Raw genomic sequence first — 20010 nt, 5'->3', positions numbered from 1 at the left:
TCAAAATTACTATGGCATATTTCTGGTCACCTAGTGGTTTGTTCGGTTGCAAACTTTGTCTACTTACGCCATGTTTACGACAGAAAAAAGCAGCATGGGATTGTGTTGCTTTCTTTAAAATTTATAAATTTAGAAACATGTGTTTGCAGGAATCTGTTTTAGATCTCATCTGTGCTGTCATGTATAGTTAAGCCCAAAATGATTCATACCCCTGGCAGATTTGGATTATTTATTGTCATTCATGAGGTTTGTTCTTAAGTGAAACGGGTATCTCTCAAAATGTATTTAAACAACGTGGATAAAAAAAAAAAAAACTTTATGGAAAAATCTTTATTGGCATTACATAGATCAAACCCTTCTTATATTTGCTGGTCAGCTTTTTCCATGTTTCTAGTTGTATTTTGTCAATTTATCTTTAGTGATGAGCTTCAAGTCATTGAGGCTTTAAATAGATTTATTTTTATTCAGAATTGTAATTTTTTGGAGTAAATGATGACAAAGCAGTCTGACTTGCTACATTGTACAAAAGTCTGGAATTAAAAAAAGGCTGTAGTTAATTTTTACATGGGATTGTGCTGATCTATCTAATATAGTAATTAACATTTGTTATCTTGCTTAGCACCTGCATATTGGTAACTTATATTAACATAAAATACTGGTAATTTAAAGCTTTTATTGAATAGAAGTTGAAAATAAGTCAATTTACATTTGCCGTTAATGCCAAGAGATGCAAAGAAGCTATATTAAAAAGCACCCAATGTCAGAAAATGATCCATCCTGAACTGTTATCTAGAACTGATAGTTTTGGTCGAGTAAAATGTAGGATCATTATAAGAGGCAGATTTGTAATAGCTCTAATGAAAAACAAACACAAAAAATTGGCACATTTATAATTAAACAGGATATAACAAAACAACCTAAGGCTGTGCTGGTGTAGTTCATCCCCTAGTGATGTTTCATTGCTAAGTGAGTGAAATTGTTTCTTCATGCAACGCTTTTTGCAGCAGAGCAAAATTCAAGAAGCTTTGCAAGTGATGTTGTCAAGGCAACAAATCTGTGTTTCATATAAAGAAATAGTAGCTCTGCCCTTAGTCTGCGTTATAACCTACTGCCATTTCATATTTTCTGATGTTCCTGTTTCAATTGTCAGATTTCATTGATAAAAAAAAATATGTGTACTTTGACTAAACAGCTGTATAAATCATTTTGCTTTTTAATAATCATAATTTGGATCATTGTAAGGATTGTCAGCTTGGTATTATTCATTTATCACTTGCAGACATAAAAAAAAAATTAGCTGAAAGATTTTGCTGTTATTTTTGTAAATCATATTATTTGAATTGATTTGGCAAGAAAATATAATTTTCCATAAATGTCACAATCCCAGTCTTTTGAATCGCAGAAATGCAACATCAGTTTCGATCCACCAGGGTGAGCTGTTCTTCAACAGTTAAACAGAAAAGTACTTTTCCCCTTAGCTCTGAACTGGAAAATGCGGCCTTCTCTGATGCACACAGTGACTCTCAGTTACATCACCAACCCTCCCTTCGAACTTGTCTAATGAAATTTGAGAGTTTAATACTGCTTCAGCTCAGTGTTTCTATAACAAATACAGCTTTATATAATGTAATGTGTGTACCTAGATTCAGGTAGTTTACATTATTGGTATTTGACAAGAACCAAATTAAATTGGTAATATTTAAATTAATTTAAAGGTACATTTTAACATTTAAAATCCTGAATTTTAACATTATGTCTTCCACAGTAGTAATGACTATGGATACAGTGTATATTAAAATAGATGGACACAGTCTAGCAAAAGTATTAATAACCTTTAAGTTTTTAGCATTTGGTCACTTTACAACCATGAACGTTAATGTATTGTTTTGGGATTTTATGTGACCGCCCAACATAAAGACGTTGCAAAATTGTGTAGCGGAAAATTATGCATGGCTTTTAATAAAGAAAAAAATGTCTAAAAAGTGTATCATGCATTTTCAATATCCAGCCCCTAAATCAATACTTTGCAGAATCCCTTTTCACTGCGGAAGACTATTTGGGTATGTCTCTACCAGCTTTTCACATCCAGAGATGGAATGAGCACATTCTTGTTTGCAAAATAGAATAAGCTCCTTCAAAGTGGACAAAGAGCATCTCTGATCATCGGTTGTCACAGATTCTCCACTGGATTTAGTTTTCTGGACATTGATGGGGCAAATCTAACACCTGAATATGCTTTTGATCTACTGATGCAGCTCTGGCTGTATGTGTAGGGTTGTTCTTCTGTGGAAGGTGAACCTCCACCTCAGTCTCAAGTCATTTCCAGCCTCTAACTGTTTGTGTTCCAGGATTGTCTTGTATTTGCTCCATCCATCTTCTATCAACCCTGGCCAGCTTCACTGTCTGCTGAGGAAAAACACTCCCACAGCATGACGCTGCCACAACTATGTTTCATGGAAGGAATGGCATTTTCGGTGTGATGTGAAGTGTGCAGCAACACATAAAGTTTAGTATGTAGGTCAAAAACTAACATTATAGTCGAATGAGGGAAGATTAAACCAGAATTGTTGAGTGTGTCCCCTTTAAAGCTTTATGACAACCTGTAAATAGGGCTTCTTAGTCTTTCAATAAAGGTCAGATTTGTGGAGAGCTCAACTAACAGTTGTCCCAAAAACATATTCAATCTGAGTAGTGGATCTCTGCAGCTTCTCATGAGTTATCATGGGCCTCTTGGTGCTTCTCTGATTTATGCTCTCATTGTCCAGTCAGCCAGATGGCCATGTCTTGGTAGGTTTGCAGTTGTGCCATACTCTATCCAATTTTTTTTTAATGATGTTTTGGACAATATTCTGTGAAATGTTCAAAGCTTGGTATGTTGTTTTATAACATAACTCTGCTTTAAACTTCTCCAGAACTTTATCTATGATGTATTATTTGGTCTTTATGTTGCTGTTTGTTCTCTATTGTTCTCTAACAAATCTCTAAAGCCTGCCTTGAACAGTTGGGTTTTACTGAGCTAGAGACACACAGCTGGTCTCTATAATTAAGTAACTCTTTAAGGCAATTGTTTGCATTGGATTTCATTTTGGAGTTCAAATTAATAGGGACCAAAAACAAATTCATACCGCACTTTTCAGATAGTTTCACAAAAAAACCCACATTGTGTTATTTTCTCTCCCTAACAAATATTTTGAGGGTTGTGATTGTTTAGGGGAAAAAATGTGAAAAGCATGAATACTTTTGTAAGTCACTGTTGTTTATGGGATAACTTGCTCCTTGCCGACCCCTCTGAACTAAAAGCACAACACTAACCCAAACAACTTATATTTCCCGCAGGGAACAGCGAGCTGATTTCCAGTCAGTCCAGCACAGGTTCTCACTTTTCACCCATCTTGTGACTGATCTTGTGACTTATACAGGAAATAACATACTCCCACTCAGTGACAGTTTACCTCCAGGCTGGTCAAATTTTCCTGTGCTGTTGTCCTCCAAACTGACTAAAAACATGATACTTTTGAAATCCGTGGCTCCTTTTAACCTCTCTGTGACCTCTGCTAAGTGGTCAGTGGCTTGGTGACCTTGCCCTGGTTTACTGTACAGCCTCTTTCATCCCACTCTAATACAACACATGAGATCTGCACTTTGCACAAGGAGAATTGAGACAAAGTTTATCTTTTAGCCGCATTTTTGCAAGTTGTGCGTCATTGGATACATTTTGTGTAACGTAAAAGCTTTTTAGCAGCCATAAAGCATTTCATAATTCTTTTTTTTATATAAAACAATTTAAGCAAAAATAACTATGTTGACAAATAACCGATTTAACATGTAATAATCTTACACTTTTTTCTATACGGAGCAAAGATTATAGATCTTGCCATGAATCAGAAAAAGGCGGACCCAAGATTCAGCCAGACACAGTACTGAAAGTTTAAAAGCTTTATTCAGCCACAGGAAAATGTCACACAGGTAACACTCCTCACAGCTTCCGGTTGGGGCTCCACGAAGGGCTTGACCTGAGAAACGTGGAACGTGGGGTGAATCCTCATGGAGTTGGGTAATCTCAGTCGTACAGCGACAGGGTTGATGATCTTAGAGATTGGGAAAGGTCCAACAAATTGGGGTGCCAATTTCCGGGATTCTACCCTTAATGGGAGGTCCTTGGCGGAGAGCCAAACTTTCTGCCCCACCTGGTACTTAGGGGCAGGGATCAGTCTCCGGTTGACCGTTCTTGACTGAACCAGTGACATTCTGATCATCGACCTCCTGGCCTTTCTCCATATTCTTTGGCACCTGAGGGCAGCCGCTTGGGCGGACGGAACATTAGCTTCTCTCTCCTGAACTGAAAACATGGGTGGCTGGAAACCAAACACACCATGAAAAGGGGACAAACCAGTGGCACTTTATTGCATAGAGTTCATGGCATATTCAACCCAGGGCAAATTTTGTGACCACTTGGTCGGGTCAGACTCACATAAGATACGAAGTTTGGTTTCAGCTTCTTGGTTGGCTCTCTCGGTTTGGCCATCAGACTGAGGATGAAACCCTGAGGAAAGACTAACAGAAATTCCCAACAAAGAACAAAACTCCTTCCAGAAACGTGACACAAATTGGGGTCCTCTATCGGAAACAATGACATTTGGGAATCCATGGAGCCTGAAAACTTCTCGGGTCAATATCTCACCCATCTCCTTAGCAGATGGAAGCTTCTCTAACGGCACCAGATGAACCATCTTTGAAAATCTGTCAATTATGGTTAGTAGTACAGAGTGACCATTAGAAACCGGTAGACCTGTCACAAAATCCATTGTAATATGTGACCATGGGCGAGGGGGAATTGGCAAAGGGTGCAACAACCCCGCAGGGGGGCGACGAGAAGGCTTAGCTCGACAACATTGAGTGCATTCAGCAACAAAGTCTTTGACATCCTTGACCAGCGATGGCCACAAAAACTCAGTTAGAACTGTCTGAATGGTTCTGCTGATTCCTGGATGACAAGATAAACGAGAGCAATGACAAGACTCCAGTACCTTCGGCACAAGGCGTTCAGGGACAAAACAGCGGTCAGGTGGACATGATGGTGGGATAGGCAGATCCCTAATGGCTTCCTGGACCTCCCTTTCCACCTCCACTCGGGACACAGGCAACCTGATGGTTTCAGGAAGGACAAACTCCTCTTCACCTGCAGACTGAGATTCTTCAGGCTCTTGAATCCGGGATAGGGCGTCAGGTTTGCCATTTTTACTCCCTGGCCTGTAAGACAGGGTGAAATTAAAACGACCGAAAAACAGAGCCTACCTAGCCTGTCTGGGGTTTAGCCGGTTTGCTGATTTCAGGTACTCCAAGTTCTTATGGTCAGTCCACACCATAAACGGCTCCTTAGTCCCCTCCAGCCAATGTCTCCACTCTGTCAATGCCAACTTGACAGCCAATAACTCTGTCTCCCACGTCGTAATTCCGCTCAGCCTGTGACAGAGTCCTTGAAAAGAAGGCACATGGGTGAACACGATCATCCTCACCTCTTTGGCTTAATACAGCTCCCGACCCCAGTGCTTGAGGCATCCACCTCCACAATAAACTGTCTCTCTGGGTCAGGAGACCATAACACTGGAGCTGACGTGAAGAGTTCCTTTAACCTATTGAAGGCCTTCTCTGCATCCTTATTCCACACAAATGTTACCTTGGAAGAGGTAAGAGCGTTTAGGGGAGTAGCAACCAAGCTGTAATTTCTAATAAACCTCTTATAGAAGTTTGCGAAGCCCAGAAATCTTTGAAGCTGCTTGCGATCAGTTGGAACAAGCCATTCCAATACGGCCTTAACTTTGGAGGGGTCGACAAGCACTTGATCTGGGGAAATGATGAAGCCCAAAAGGGAAGTGGTAGTTATGTGGAACTCACATTTCTCTGCCTTGACGAACAACTGGTTTTGGAGAAGACGCAGGAGAACAGCTCTGACATGTTTTCTGTGGGTTTCCAGATCTTGAGAATAAATCAGTATGTCATCAAGATAAACAAATACGAATTGACCCACCATGTCTCTTAGAACGTCATTGACCAATGACTGAAAAACTGCAGGAGCATTAGTAAGTCCAAATTGCACGTCCTTGTATTTATAATGGCCCGTAGGCGTGTTGAAAGCCGTTTTCCATTCATCTCCTTCTCTGATTCGGACCAGATGATATGCATTCCTTAGATCCAGCTTAGAAAATATCTTGGCTCCCTGGATCTGATCAAAAGCTGTGTTCATGATTGGTAAGGGATATCTATTTTTAACTGTTATCTCATTAAGGCCTCTATAATCAATGCATGGTCTCAATGAACCATCCTTCTTCCAAACAAAAAAGAAACCAGCACCTGCAGGAGAGGAAGAGGGTTGAATGTGCCCTGCCTTTAATGCCTCATCAACATAGCTCTTCATGGCTCTGGACCAGACAATGAATAGGTTCTGCCTTTAGGGGGTGATGTGCCAGGAAGCAAATCAATAGCACAATCATAAGGTCTATGGGGTGGCAGAGCTGTGGCCTTGATTTTATTAAAAACCTCCTTTAAATCATGGTATGAATGCCTCCATTTGTGCTGCCTCATTCCAACGGCTCTCTGCAGCCAACAAATGAAAGTCAATTATATATGTCGAGACAGGCTGATCACCCTGTTTGAGGAACAATAATCCTCTTGCGGCCTCACGACTTGGAATGACCGGGTCAAAAACTCGAATGAGTTCCTTGTAAAAAGTTTCATAAAGATTACAAGATGCAGACCTGTTATGCCATTCAGCAGTTCCCCACTGTTTTGTCATTCCTGCCAGCAGAGATATAACAAACGCCACCTTGGAACGTTGAGTGGGAAAGGATGACGGCTGAAGCTCAAATTGAATTTCACACTGAGTTAGAAAAGCTCGACATTGGTCTGAGTCTCCCCATAACATCTCAGGCGGAGAGAGGCGTGGCTCCCTTACCTCTGCTGTTGTCTGTGTTACTTGGGCGTGGTTTCTTTGTGACGGTGGCGGCTCGAAGACAAGATTGCCAGAACGTAATGTGGAAATTATTTCCTCCATGCCGGAGCCCAACCAGGAAAGGGTCTCATCAACGTGGGTACGCCACTGTTGTGCTGGCGATGGGTCCCTTTTTGGCCAGATTTTTCTGCTATGAATCAGAAAAAGGTGGACCCAAGATTCAGCCAGACACAGTACTGAAAGTTTAAAAGGTTTATTCGGCCACAGGAAAACGTCACACAGGTAACACTCCTCACAGCTTCCAGGAATCACTGAGGCAGAAAGAGGGATTAGTGACTTGTAGTCTCTCCAGATTTTGCGAGGATCAGAAAAGCCACTAACCTGCTTTTGTCTTGAGTGGAACTTGAAACCCAGAGGGGAACCTCAGTGGGCGGCAGGCGGTGATCTCCATAGCACAGGTAAGAAGTGACTCCAGGCTGAATAATCCGAGGGCTAGGCTGGCTCAATAATCCAAGGACAGAAACAGGGTCAACGATCGGAACAAGAGGCGTCAGGCAAGGGGCAGGCAGAGGCATAAACCAGATGCAGGAAACAAGGTCGACAACCAAAATCCAAATAGTCCGACAGGGAGAAGGCAATGGCATAAATCCAAAACGCAAGGCAAGGTCAAGAACAATGATCAGACAGGAAGGAATGCTGGATATCTACTCACACGAATGGCTTTCAAAAATCTGGCACCGTCTGCTTGTCGAAGTCAGTATATATCAGGGAAGACACAGGTGTATGGCATTCCACAGATTGCACTACACTGCAGCAGCCACCAGGTGCATCTAATCTGCTGATTGCAGCCAGGGAGACAGGGTAGAGCAGACGTGCCAGAATCATAACAGATCTATACACTTTAGCTGCTCAACAGGAATGAGATAACATTATTATTTTTTCTTAGCATAGTTTTAAATATGAATGCAATAAGGGACATGTTGAAGCAATTAAGCCATCCTTATTTGCATTGTGAAATCAGGTTGTACAAGATAGTGTTACAGCCAGTGTTCTACAGAGTAAACCATTTTGGAAATCCCCATTTTGGTATACATTGAGGCTGTCGTTTCAGCTAAAAGCTACAATGCTATGAAAAAGTATTTGTCACCTCAGGGATCTATTCTGTTGTCGATTATTTGTCACACATATTTAAGATTAAAGTTATTTTAATATCAAGCAAAAATAACCTAAGAAAATACAAAAGGCAGTTTTCTACTGCTATCCAAACCAACCTGTCTCAATGTGAAGATATAATGTTAAATCATGAATAAATTGAGTAACCGCATGGTTTGAGAAACTGAGCTCAACTTCACTAGCCACACCCAGGACGGATTATGGCCAGCTCTGTATTATCACATAAAAAGAACCTGTTTGACAACATGAAATAGATTAAAATATCTCAAAATCTCTTCATGCCCCGATCTAAAGAAATTCGAGAACAGATACAATACAAATGTCTGTGATACTGTCCTCTCAGTCTCAAGCTATTTCTAGGAGTGAATTACAGCGAGAGTCATTATTCTGGTTATTCATTCGTGTAAAAACACTGATGAATAACCAGTGGCTGGCTGACCAAAATTAATCCAAGAGCATGTTTAGGATTCAGTAATAAGAAACAGATTGGGAAAAGATAGCTTCCATGGGAGAGTTCCAAGACAAAAACCACTGTTGACCAAAAAGGACACAAAGGCCCATCTCACATTTGCCACAAGCATGTTAATGATCCCCAAGACTTTGGGAAAAATATTCTGTGGACTGACAAGACAAAGGTGGGACATAAAGGAAGGTTTGTGTCAAGCTACTTTTGGCATGAAATAAAAACATTTTATAAAAATAACATCATACTGCAAATATGGTGCTGGTACTGTGGGGCTGCTTTGCTGCTGCAGAAACTGGACGACTTGTCATATCTGATGGATTCAAGAATTCTATTCTAGCAAAAAATCCAAAGGGAGAATGTGTGGCCATCCATTTCTGATCTTAATCTTAAATTTAGTTATTCAGCAGGACAATGATCCGAAGCACACAAAACAGTTTTTATATTTAGGTCATGAGCTTTTCAGTTTATACGTTTAAGTTAGGAGAAAGACAGAAAGAGAGGGAGTAGGCATACATTATCAATATTGGCACTAAAACAGATGCATGTTTGTGTGTAATACAATTACCTATCCACCCGTCCGTCCATCTGTCCGCCCGTGCCTCTTCTCAACCACTTATTTTCTTATTGATTCATCCAGCACCATTCACAGATCAAATGGGATACTGATTTATCTTAGGAGTGGTCTCAGTTTCTTCCAGTCCTCATTCTAGCTAAACCAATAAAACATAGATTCCCTTGTGGCCAACATCATCAGATCCCTGATTTGGCTCCACTTACTCCATTAAGGTTTATTCATTGGTTTTATATTGCTCATTTCTAATGAGTCAATCATAATTGCAGATGAGCAATTTTTGTTGCCTATGTGCCCCCTTTATTTGAAATATCTTTGGGGAGGTTACTTACCAATAGCCACTAGACACCTCAGTATGTGGTGGAGTGTGTGTGTATGAAAGACAAAAAAAAAAAAAAACAAACAAACATATATACAGTCTTCATAACCCTTAGATGTAACTGACCATGTATATAAATATACATGGAGTACAGGTGAAGTGCCTAGCAAAAGTATTTATGTCTCCCTTTTCATATTTAGTTATATTTCAACCACAAACCTCTATATATTAAAACGCAAAAGGATAATTTGTGCTTTTCATTTTTGTTTACTAATAAAAATCTGAAAAGTGTGTTGTGCATGTGTTCACCCCCCTTCTCTGTGATAGTCCTACATCCACTTGTATGTATTTAAACTGAATATAAGTAGAGCTGTTTTGCCAGTGGTTTGTTTTAGAAGAACATTGAACTAACAGACAAAGTAACACACCAGCCATGTTACTAATAACGTTCTGGAAAAGTTTAAAGCAGGGTTAGGTTAGAAAACAATATCAGAAAATTGAAAGAGCATGGAACCTAAGGTGTAAGGCCAGGTAAATAAAACTATCAGAAACAACCAAGTCCATGGTAACTTTGCTCAGTTATGGTTGAGGTGCAAACACACCTTCCATTTCTGCTACCTGTATGACCCCTTCTCTTTTCCAATGGTTATAATCAGTCTGACAGAGGGAGGTTTCCCAATCATTGTGGTTTTTAGTATAACAATGACCATCAGTGGGACCCTTTGTGGGGTGCCTTGAGACAACATTGTTGTAAATAAGCGCCGTTTAACTAAATAATCTGAACTGAAACTATCTGTGTAGTTATGATGCTATAGGCTTAGGCTGCTGGAGGACATAACGACCACTTTCACCCTCTTCGCTACATTCTCACACTACTCTCCAATTTTGCATTGTTTGCTGTTACTTCAGCTTTTAACCTTGTTCTCTCTTTTCTCTTCCTAGAAGCTACACCTGGCCTGGCTCTGTGTCTGCCTGTGACACCTTTCTGGAGAGGGGAATTGTCCGAGCTTCTGCTGGCAACAACTTAATGCTCACTCTCTACCGATAATCCACATAGCCCTGTCTTTTAGTGTTTAACCCTTTCTCTCTTCTAGACATGGAAATTGACTGAGCTTTTACTGTAACTAATTATATGTGCTCTCTTTCAGACTCTAACCTTGAAAACTGGCTCAGAGTTTATCTGTTCTTTCTTTCTAGGTGAAACGACTAAAGGAGCTACATCCATTAACATTTACTTTTCCTTCCCATAGAAAGTACTTCTGGATCAGTGCTTCTTTGTTCTCTTTGTGTCTCTGCTCTGTTCTCTCAAACCCCCAGTCGGTCGTGGCAGATGGCCGCTCACACTGTGCCTGGTTCTGCTGGAGGTTTCTTCCTGTTAAAAGGGAGTTTTTCCTCTCCACTGTCTACATGCATGTTCAGTATGAGGGATTGCTGCAAAGTCAACGCCAGTGACTGTCCACTGTCTCTACATGCTCATCCGGGAGGAGTGAATGCTGCAAGTCACTGACTGGATGCAATCTGCTGGGTTTCCTTAGATAGAAAAACTTTTTATCCAATTTGAATAAAAAGCTAACTCCGACTGCACTGTTCAATTGTTAGGATTAATTGGAATGTATGTACCTGACTGTTGTGAAGTGCCTTGAGACGACATGTGTTGTGAATTGGCACTATATAAATAAAACTGAATTGAATTGAATTGAATGTAGGTAGCACTGCAGACGTCAAAGAAAATGCTCTAGTGATGAGGCTAAAACTAGCTTGTGTATTACATGCAAAACACTACATGTGGCAGAAATCAGTGCATAACCTCCTGAACCCACCACCCCTAAGGTAAAATATTCTGGTGGCAGAATCATGTTGTGGGGATACTTATCCTCAGCAGGGATAGGGAAGCTGATCAAAGTTGATGGGCAGAGGGCTGGAGATAAAAACAGGGCAATCCTGGAGAAAAAAAAAAAAAAACCTGTTGGAAGTTGCATAATACTTGAGACTGGACAGGAGGTTCACAGCAACCAAAAGCATATAGCCAGAGCTACAGTGGATGGCTTAGATCAATGCATATTCAAATGGTAAAATGGCCCAGTCAAATTCCAGACTTAAGTCCAACTGAGAATGTGTGGCAAATGAATGTTCACATATGGTGTCCATCCAACCTGACTGAGCCTGGGCTATTTTCTAAAGAACATGGGCAAACATTTGTCTCTAAATGCTCAAAGCTGATACGGTTCCACAGTATCACAGGGACATTAATACAAAAGCATGGAAGACTTTTCAGATTTTCCTTCATCTCTGTAATTATGCACTGTTTATAAATAAAACAGCCAAAAAGTTGTTGATGTAACATGAAAAATTGTTGAAAAAGTATAAGGCGTATGAGCACTCTAGCAAGGCAATGTAGCTGTTTTCTTCAAAGCTACTTTAAAACCCCTACCAGAGTAGCACCAGGTGGACAAACAAACACACAAATCATTTGGCAGCTAAAAGCAAATAAATTTCCCACAGGAGCCGGTGGAGAACTAACGGAATATAATCGAGAGCAATTATCGGACTCGGGGTCATCAAAGAATCAATAGATAAGATGACTGATCGCTCGGGAATCAGGTTGCGTTTTGGCGTGTAGCTTGCTTTTTCTGCCCCCAAGCGGCCAATTTGAAGATAGTTGAAAGTGAGCACTAGATTTTCTTTTCTATTACTTTATAGAAAGTATTAAATGCTATTGTTGATGCAGATATGCTCCCTTATGTTAAATAACACTACTACTACTACCAATAACACCGATATTTAAATAAAAAAAATTTTTAAGACACCAAAATGAGGCATAAAATCAAATAAAAATAATAAAACAGGTTCGCGTCACATGATGAGCAAAAGTAATCAAAGGAAGCTATCTCTTAAATTGCAAACAGCTGTATTTTCTTTAATAATTCAAGCAGCAGCGCCTGTTGATGGCATTATGCGTCGCGCCTCGTCGTCACGAAGTCTACAGTTAGCTCTGAGGCTTAGATATTACAAGCGAGTGTCGTATAGGCGAGGAGAGTCGGTGACACCGCTCTGACGGACGTGGAGAGGTGGGCTCTTCAAACGATCGAGCCGTGGAGCTCAGCGCCGGTGCGGGCATCGACGGACTTCACATAACTTGCCAGCCTGATCCCCCTAACGTTTGATCGCGTCCCCCTTTCTTTCTCTCTCACACCATGAGGTCCAAACGGAGGATGCCTGCTCTGTTTGTTATTCCAGCCGAGAGAGAGAAGCACGCAAGCGTGTAAAGAAGAGACAGGACGCCTTTGGAGCGCTCTTTCATATATTAGGACAAAACCTCCGGTGTTTTTATTTTTATTTTATCAAGGCCCGCAGCGGTGCACGCATCCCACCTTGGATTATCATCAGCGTGGACATATGGGGAAGAGAGGACACATCAGTGCGTTCACTTTTAAAGCAACGCACAGGGTCTTGACGCTATTGCGTTACGCATCTGTTTCCCTGTGAGTCTCTTCTTTTTTCCTCCTCCCTATCCATATCCCCGTTGAAATAGAGTTCTCTGCAGCATTTTGAAAAGTCAAATATCGGTGGTAAAAAGGAAAACAGAGCGGGTTGTGTGTAGTCTGAGAGGAACGAGAGGAGGAGTAGGGGGGGGGGGGGGGGTGCAGAATGAGGTGTGTTTTCTCTCTTTTTGGGAAACGCCGGAGAAAGACGGGAGAAGGTGTATAAGCCCGCTGCCCTGTGAAAGCCTGCGTCGCGCTGCCCTCCTGAGAGATAACTGCGATCTGAGAAGAAATGGCCTAGTAAAAAAAAAAAAAAAAAAATCAAAAGATCAGAGGACAGAAGAATCGTGCTGTGGATGGACGGGCCAGACATCATCTTAAATCCCCGGCGCTCGCATCGCGTCTTTAAGGTAAAACCAAAATGTTGACCAGGGCATCGTAAACCGTTTTTTTTCTCCTCCCTCCCTCTGTCTGTCGTGGTCCTAATGTGTGCGCAATATCGGGTGATTTTGCACATTGCGCACCTTACTTATCTTGACGCACTGTCACCACTGAGAGAATGAGGTTTCAATGAAAGTGGTTGCTATAGCACACATTTTCTTCCTTTCAGAAGGGTAAGGGGAGGGTGGTGGTGGTGTATGGGCGCCTTGGATTGGCCTTGCCTGTTGATAAGCTGTCACTTCCCAACATGATCATCTTACTTTGTATAAACAGCATGCGGCCGCCAACAAGAAGACATCAGAGTGATTTAATTGGAATCAGCTCATCATCAGTCAGACCGGTTGCTCTTCTCAGCAGGACATTCATTTCCCTCAGATGTGAGGGTATAGATCATTCCGATAGGGATTTTTATTGCGCCGAATGATGACAGCTTAATTAGACTCACATGCTCCTGAGATGCAACATAACTAATCTTAAGCAGGATGGTGTGTGTGTTTGTGTGTGTTAATTCAGACGATACACCTCTGGAACCCACACATGCATCCCCTTCTCCCCTCCATCCCCTGGCAAGAAGATGCAGATAGGGTTTGTGAATTAAATGCACACACACTGATGATCCAGGGGAAAAGGCTCCCATTAATATTCAGCGGTGGTTGGGCAGCGCTCAGTTAATGGCAGACAACAGGACCTCTGTTCTGACAGGTCACAGATGAGAAATGGTGTTAGATTTTCGAGGAAGGTTTTTTTTTTTCTATTTTTGAAAATTTTTATACTTTCACAACAATATAAGTATAAAGTGAAACATTTTGCAGCACTAGCCATAACTGAAGTTAGGCTTAGGGTAAGAAAACAAAACAACATTCCTGAATGGATGTTTTTCCTTTCCCAAATATGCGTTGCCTCCAGCTTTACGTAGAAGTGACATTTAAAATCCATCAAAAAGCTAATAAGGTACCTTTGTAGACTTTGCGAAGGATTTCTCCTGCTGCTCTTGTTGGTGAAGTGTTGAAAGAGCTGTGATTGCTTTCTGTAGGCCAGCATCATGTCAGCCTGGTGGATGGCATTTGGCCTCTTTGTTAGAGTGAGGATTGGCTTTATAAATGTGAAAGATTTGTTTAAATAACACAGAACTTTTAACTACTTGCAAAACATTTCACAACTCAACTTTTAACATGTAACAACTACTTCAATGTATTTTATTGGAATTTTATGTGATATACTTATACAAAGTTACAGAAAAAATAAGTGGTTTTCCTTATTTTTTACAAATACATATGCAAAAAGGTGGCATGCATCTTTATTCAGCACCCTCTACTCTGATGCTCCTCAATAAAATCCAGTGCAAACTATTGCCTTCAAAAGTCACCTACTTGGTGAAAAGAGTCCATCTGTGTGTAATTAATCTTACCATAAATTAAGATGTTCTATAGAGGCCTTGGAGAGTTTTGTTGAAAAACATTATAGAACAAACAGCATCGTGAAGATCAGGGAACACAGCAGGTCAGGGAATAGGTTGTAGAGAAGTTTTAAGTAGGGTCAGGCTATAAAACCATATCCAGAGCTGTGGATATCTCAGGAAGTACTGTTCACTCCATGATCCAAAGCCATTGCCATCCACTTAACCGTAGCCTCCATAAATCTAATCTTTATGGGCGAATGGCAAGATGAAAGCCATTAAAAGCCCAGTCTGCAGTTTGCTACTAGCTGTGTACCAGACAGGAAGATATAGAAGAGGGTGCTCTGGTCAGATCGGACCAAACTGTATCTTTTTGGCCTTTATGTGAAAAGCCGTGTGGCAGAAAACTAATGTTGCACATAACCCTGAACAGATCATCCCCACCGAGAACCATTCTGGTGGCAGCATCATGCTTCTGCAGGGACAGGGAATCTCTTAAGAGTTTATGGGAAGATGGATGGAGCTAAATACAGTGGAATACTGGAACAAAACATATTAGCTTCAGAGGGAGGACTTGAAAGATGTTAATGTGTTAAAGATGCCTAATTAAAATACTTACATAAACTTAAATGGGAATGTGTTGCAAAACATGAAAATTAATGTATGTGATGTTCTTCGTCCAATCTGACTGAGCTTGAGTTATTTTGCAAAGAACAGTGGGCAAATAATTAAGTTTCTAGATGTTCAGAGTTGGTTCAGACGTTGCCCAAAAGAGTATTGACTTAGGGAGGCTGAATAGAAATGCAGTTCACATTTTTCAGGTTTGTATTTGCAAAACAACTTAAAAAACATGTAGTATTACCTTTTGTCTTCACAATTATGCTCATCTTTACATTGGTTTGTCACAAACAATTCCAATAAAATACACTGAAGTTTGTGGTTTTAATGTCTCAAAATGTCCAAGAAACACAAATACTTCTGCAAGGCGATGTGTATATCTGCGACAAATAGAGCAAGGTTTGGAAAACAAATAGCCTGCCACATTTTGGCATATACACAATGTTTTGGGGGTTCCCAGATATTCTATTTATTATATTTAAAATTATGTTTCTTTATTCCTGAAATATATACATATTTTCCCTATTCTTTTGGAAGTTTATGCAAGACCCCTGACATCATATACTTAATGTGGTCCACTTTACAGCAGGGAACATGTGCTAGTCCAGCTTTAGAAACAAAATTCCTCTCTTCATGGCCATTTTCCAGTCTCCCAGAAGAGAACACAGTGATCAGCATCGTTCCTAGAGGCACCACTGCAAAGAGCCAACAGAGCTGCTATTGTGTCAGCTGGTTTCCAGAGAGCATACGGAGGTTAAGTGAAGATAGATGGAGAGAAAAAGAAAGAATGACTGTTTAATGGATTGGATGACAACATTAGGGGGAGACTTACAACCCAGAACAAAATGTGTCAACTTAATGAGGTATGTTTGGCTGATATGGTTGTGAGTAAGGTGAAGTGTTCAAAGGGATAGTTTGCTCACAAATCCAGAGTAAGTTGATGTTTATTTGTAAGACTGTTTATGTTCTTATCTTTTATTCTACAGTCAATTTCTTTATTATGCCTAAGGATTTGTAAACAGAAAGTGTGATTACGTCCAGAAATATCAATTTCACTGTGTTATTTCTAACTTTTGCCCAAAGAAATCCAGAACCAAAAGCTTTTCCTCAGATACCGTATGTGATATTAGCCTGAAGAGAGTAATATTGAGTATAATAGGTAGACAATTTGTTTTAAAGATGTCAGGAAATTAGTAGGTAGCTGTCAAGTTAGCCCACTGAGCCTGCAGACCGGTGTGCTTTACATTTAAAGGCTGCCAGCACCCAGCTACCACATCCATGGATTGTACATTTTAAAGTTTTACATGATTTTTTTTATGTGATAGTAAGTTGAAGTGATTGACTGAAACTATATTTGCAGGTCACAGGTTTTGGCCTCTAACCACTCTAAAAGACTATCAGATGTTGTCTCAGTCAGTATGTTCAAAACCTGTTTATAACTAAATACAAAAGATCCTGTGCAATGTTATTATGCTGCAACTACATCTGAATTCAGCACAAAGTGCCATATATACATATATACATATATATATATATACACACACAAACAGAACTGCTTTTTAAAATGTCTAATCTGGTACAGTTGTTTTGGGTAACCTTCGGCAACCTTCTCAAAATAGTTTGTGGATATTTTGGCCCATTTGTCCTGACAGAACTGCGGTAACTCAGTCCAGTTTGTAGGCCCTGCTCACCACACACTTTTTTAGTACAGTGCACACATTTTTTGTGAGACTAAAATTGGGGCTTTGTCACAGCCACTTCAAAACATTGACTTTGTTGTCCTTAGGCCGCTTTGTAAGTAATGAATTCATCTGTTTTGTGAAGTGCACCAGTCCCTCCTGACAGCACATGATGTCGGCGCCCCGTACCCCACAGCAGGCTTGCTGGCTTCCCCCTTTTTGCTCCAAGTATAATCATTATAGCCAAACAATTCAGCTATAGTTTTATCAAAACTGCTGTCCTTGCCCCTGAGTTTATTTGGAAATGGTAATCTATTTTATTTTTTATTTTTTTTGTTGCTTTTGGAGTAATGGTGTCTTTCTATCTGAGTGGCCTTTGTTAGACCATGTCAGTACATGACTCATTTCACTGTGGATTATGATATACCGGCACAACAGTTTCAGCCAGCATCTTCTTAAGGTCTTTTGTGGCTTGTGTTCTGAGTTTGATTCACATATTTGACATAAAACGCTTTTAGCTCTGAAACGCCAAACCTGTCCCTTTCCAGAAGGGTATGCTGGCTTGTGTAATTATTTCAATTGCCCCCAGGGATGAACAACAGTTATGGTAGCCCAAAACTCTCTTTGTGATATCTTGTGTGGTTTCTTTTAGGTTTCTCATGTGGTCACACAAAGCAGTGTATTTGAGGTTTGTCTTATAATATATCCACAGGCATGCTTCCATGTAAACAAAATCTTGTGGTCTAATCTATATGAAGCCTACAAAGCCATGGCATCATCTCAAATCTTTTTAAGGCAGAGTAGTTATCTTAGTGTATTTAAACTACTCACTTTGGATGATAAAATAAAATATTATAAAAATGATCTCTCATTATTCTGTTATTTGGCAAATGGAATTAATTGTGTTTATCCTAACTGACCTAAAATAGGAAAGGTTTAGTCTGATGTCACACGTTAGCTAACAACTGTTGCAAATGACGTTTACTTAAGGTATAAAAAATGCAGAACTTATTTTTCCTCACCTTTTTTTCTGGATGTATTTGCCTTCCTGTTTATATTTGATAAATATGAGCCAGTCCCAAAAGGACCGTTAGCATGATTGTGTGGTTTTTGTGCTTGCATTCTTTCTGGCCTCTAGTGTCATGTTTTGCTTTTTTAAGTTTACTTATGTCTGTCTTAGTTGTATTAGTGTTGTTGTGAGTTACCACTCCTCTGTTAGTTGTATCCCATTTCCATAATTTGAAATCCAGGTACTTCCTTTTCATGTGTCAGTCTGTGTTCTTCATGTAAAACTTCACACCTTAGTTATATTTTGTTACGAATCAGCACCTGTGTGCAGGTCAGGTGCGTAGTTAGACCTGGGCTTACGGGGCGGAAGCCCCGGTGGTTTTCTGAATGGCCCCGGACTTCTTGATAGAAGACATTTAGAAGTATTAAAAAGATGCAGCAACAAAATGGTATTGGACTTCACATTTTTATTTAAAAACAATCAGATTTTTTTCAATTGTGTGCCAAATAATCACATCCCCCTCCACCTAACCTGACAATGAGTTAAAAGAAGACAAAACAAAATTATATGCGCACTCGCGGCACCGCTAATCCGCAACTACGCGCACAGCCAGAGACGGACTCCATTCTGAAGATGTCCAGAACACTAGTTTACTCCAGGTCGACCTGCCTCCTTCATTACCTGAAAAGTTACACTGAGCGCCTCAAACAGGGATCATTTCAGAGAAACCGCGGAGCCAACCGGAGAGGGGGAGCCTGGTGGGTGTGTGTGTTCAGGAACAGGCGGAAGCAGAGCGGTATAACTCAGGAGAAGATAGCGGTAAAACCTGAATGCTGACACAGGATGGGCTAATTGTAAGTTACAGCTAATCACTGATTCACCCAGCAAGACATGAGGTGGAGGTTCACTCTAATGAGCATCTTCAGCTGCAGCCGGTCTTATAGTCTAGTTCTACATGTAGACAGAACCAGGTGTTGCTCATTAAACCAGGAAAATATCTCCTAGTTCCAATAAGACGTAGTAGAAAGAGCAAAAGTAAGACTCCCTTTTCTCTTTAATATCTTCTGTGCTGATTCTAAACATAAAGCTCTGGTTTTAAAGATGCAGGATAATTAAGAAATAAATCATAGCAATTAATCACAGGTGGACCATTGATTAGTTAACTATTTTATTTTTCTGAATTACACATGTAAGATTAAATAAATGAAACCAATTAAACAAGGATACAGTTTTACTGGAAGTGAGACATACATACCATATGTATACAGTTATTAATAACTGTAATATTAGTACTGATAAGGTCCAGGATGAGGCTGTATACTCTATTTTAAACACCACAACTTAACACCCTTTCCTCTCAAAGTGTTTAATAGTAAGAACTGCAGTAATGTCTGCTGAGTGCAGAACAAAAGACTGTGTTGAAAAATGTTTCTTTTATTATTTTTTGGCAGGCCAAATTTCTTCAGAAGTGGTGGTAAAAGAGAACAAGTTCATAAAAGAAGGAACCATTTTAAGAAATTGTTTCGAAAGCTCTTATAATAATAAATAAATGTGTTTTAGGATTTTACCATTGGACTAAGTTTTAGGAAAATCAACTTTATACCACTTTCCTTTTTTAAAATATAAGAATAAAGACAATGGAGCCTCAGGAGTGGAACACTTTGATAAGAATGTAACATTTAAAAAGGTAATTTATGTAGATGACATTGTTTGCTGGGTTTCCTGCCCTGCAGCATCTTTAGTTATTAAAGTTTATGTGGTTGTTTAATCTGCCAGCCTCCTGCTTTGCTCCTCTGCTTTTGGGTCCTTCGCCTCGACACGGCTGCTTGACAGATTTCAAACTCACATGTATGTGTCAAACCCATGCCAAAAACCCATGAGAAACCACTTGTGAATGAACAAGACTA

At 40.1% G+C, this 20010-nt stretch overlaps 1 protein-coding gene across 2 annotated transcripts in view; it reads left to right on the top strand.

Moving 5' to 3' along the window:
* Positions 1–12448: 12448 nt before the first annotated feature.
* Positions 12449–20010, top strand: part of nlgn2b (neuroligin 2b) — a 127966-nt gene continuing 120404 nt past the window's right edge. Inside the window, exon 1 of one of the 2 annotated variants that reach the window (XM_047378920.1) lies at positions 12449–12960. The gene's annotated coding sequence lies outside the window, so the exon portion shown is untranslated. Of the gene's footprint in view, positions 13371–20010 lie in introns of both variants that reach the window. The other variant, XM_047378919.1, reaches the window with a different exon arrangement.

The sequence above is a fragment of the Girardinichthys multiradiatus genome, chromosome 11, assembly GCF_021462225.1.
Source record: "Girardinichthys multiradiatus isolate DD_20200921_A chromosome 11, DD_fGirMul_XY1, whole genome shotgun sequence".
NCBI classification, from domain to species: Eukaryota; Metazoa; Chordata; class Actinopteri; order Cyprinodontiformes; family Goodeidae; genus Girardinichthys; species Girardinichthys multiradiatus.
Note: the sequence above shows the minus strand (reverse complement) of the source record. Positions and strands in the feature narration are given on the sequence as shown.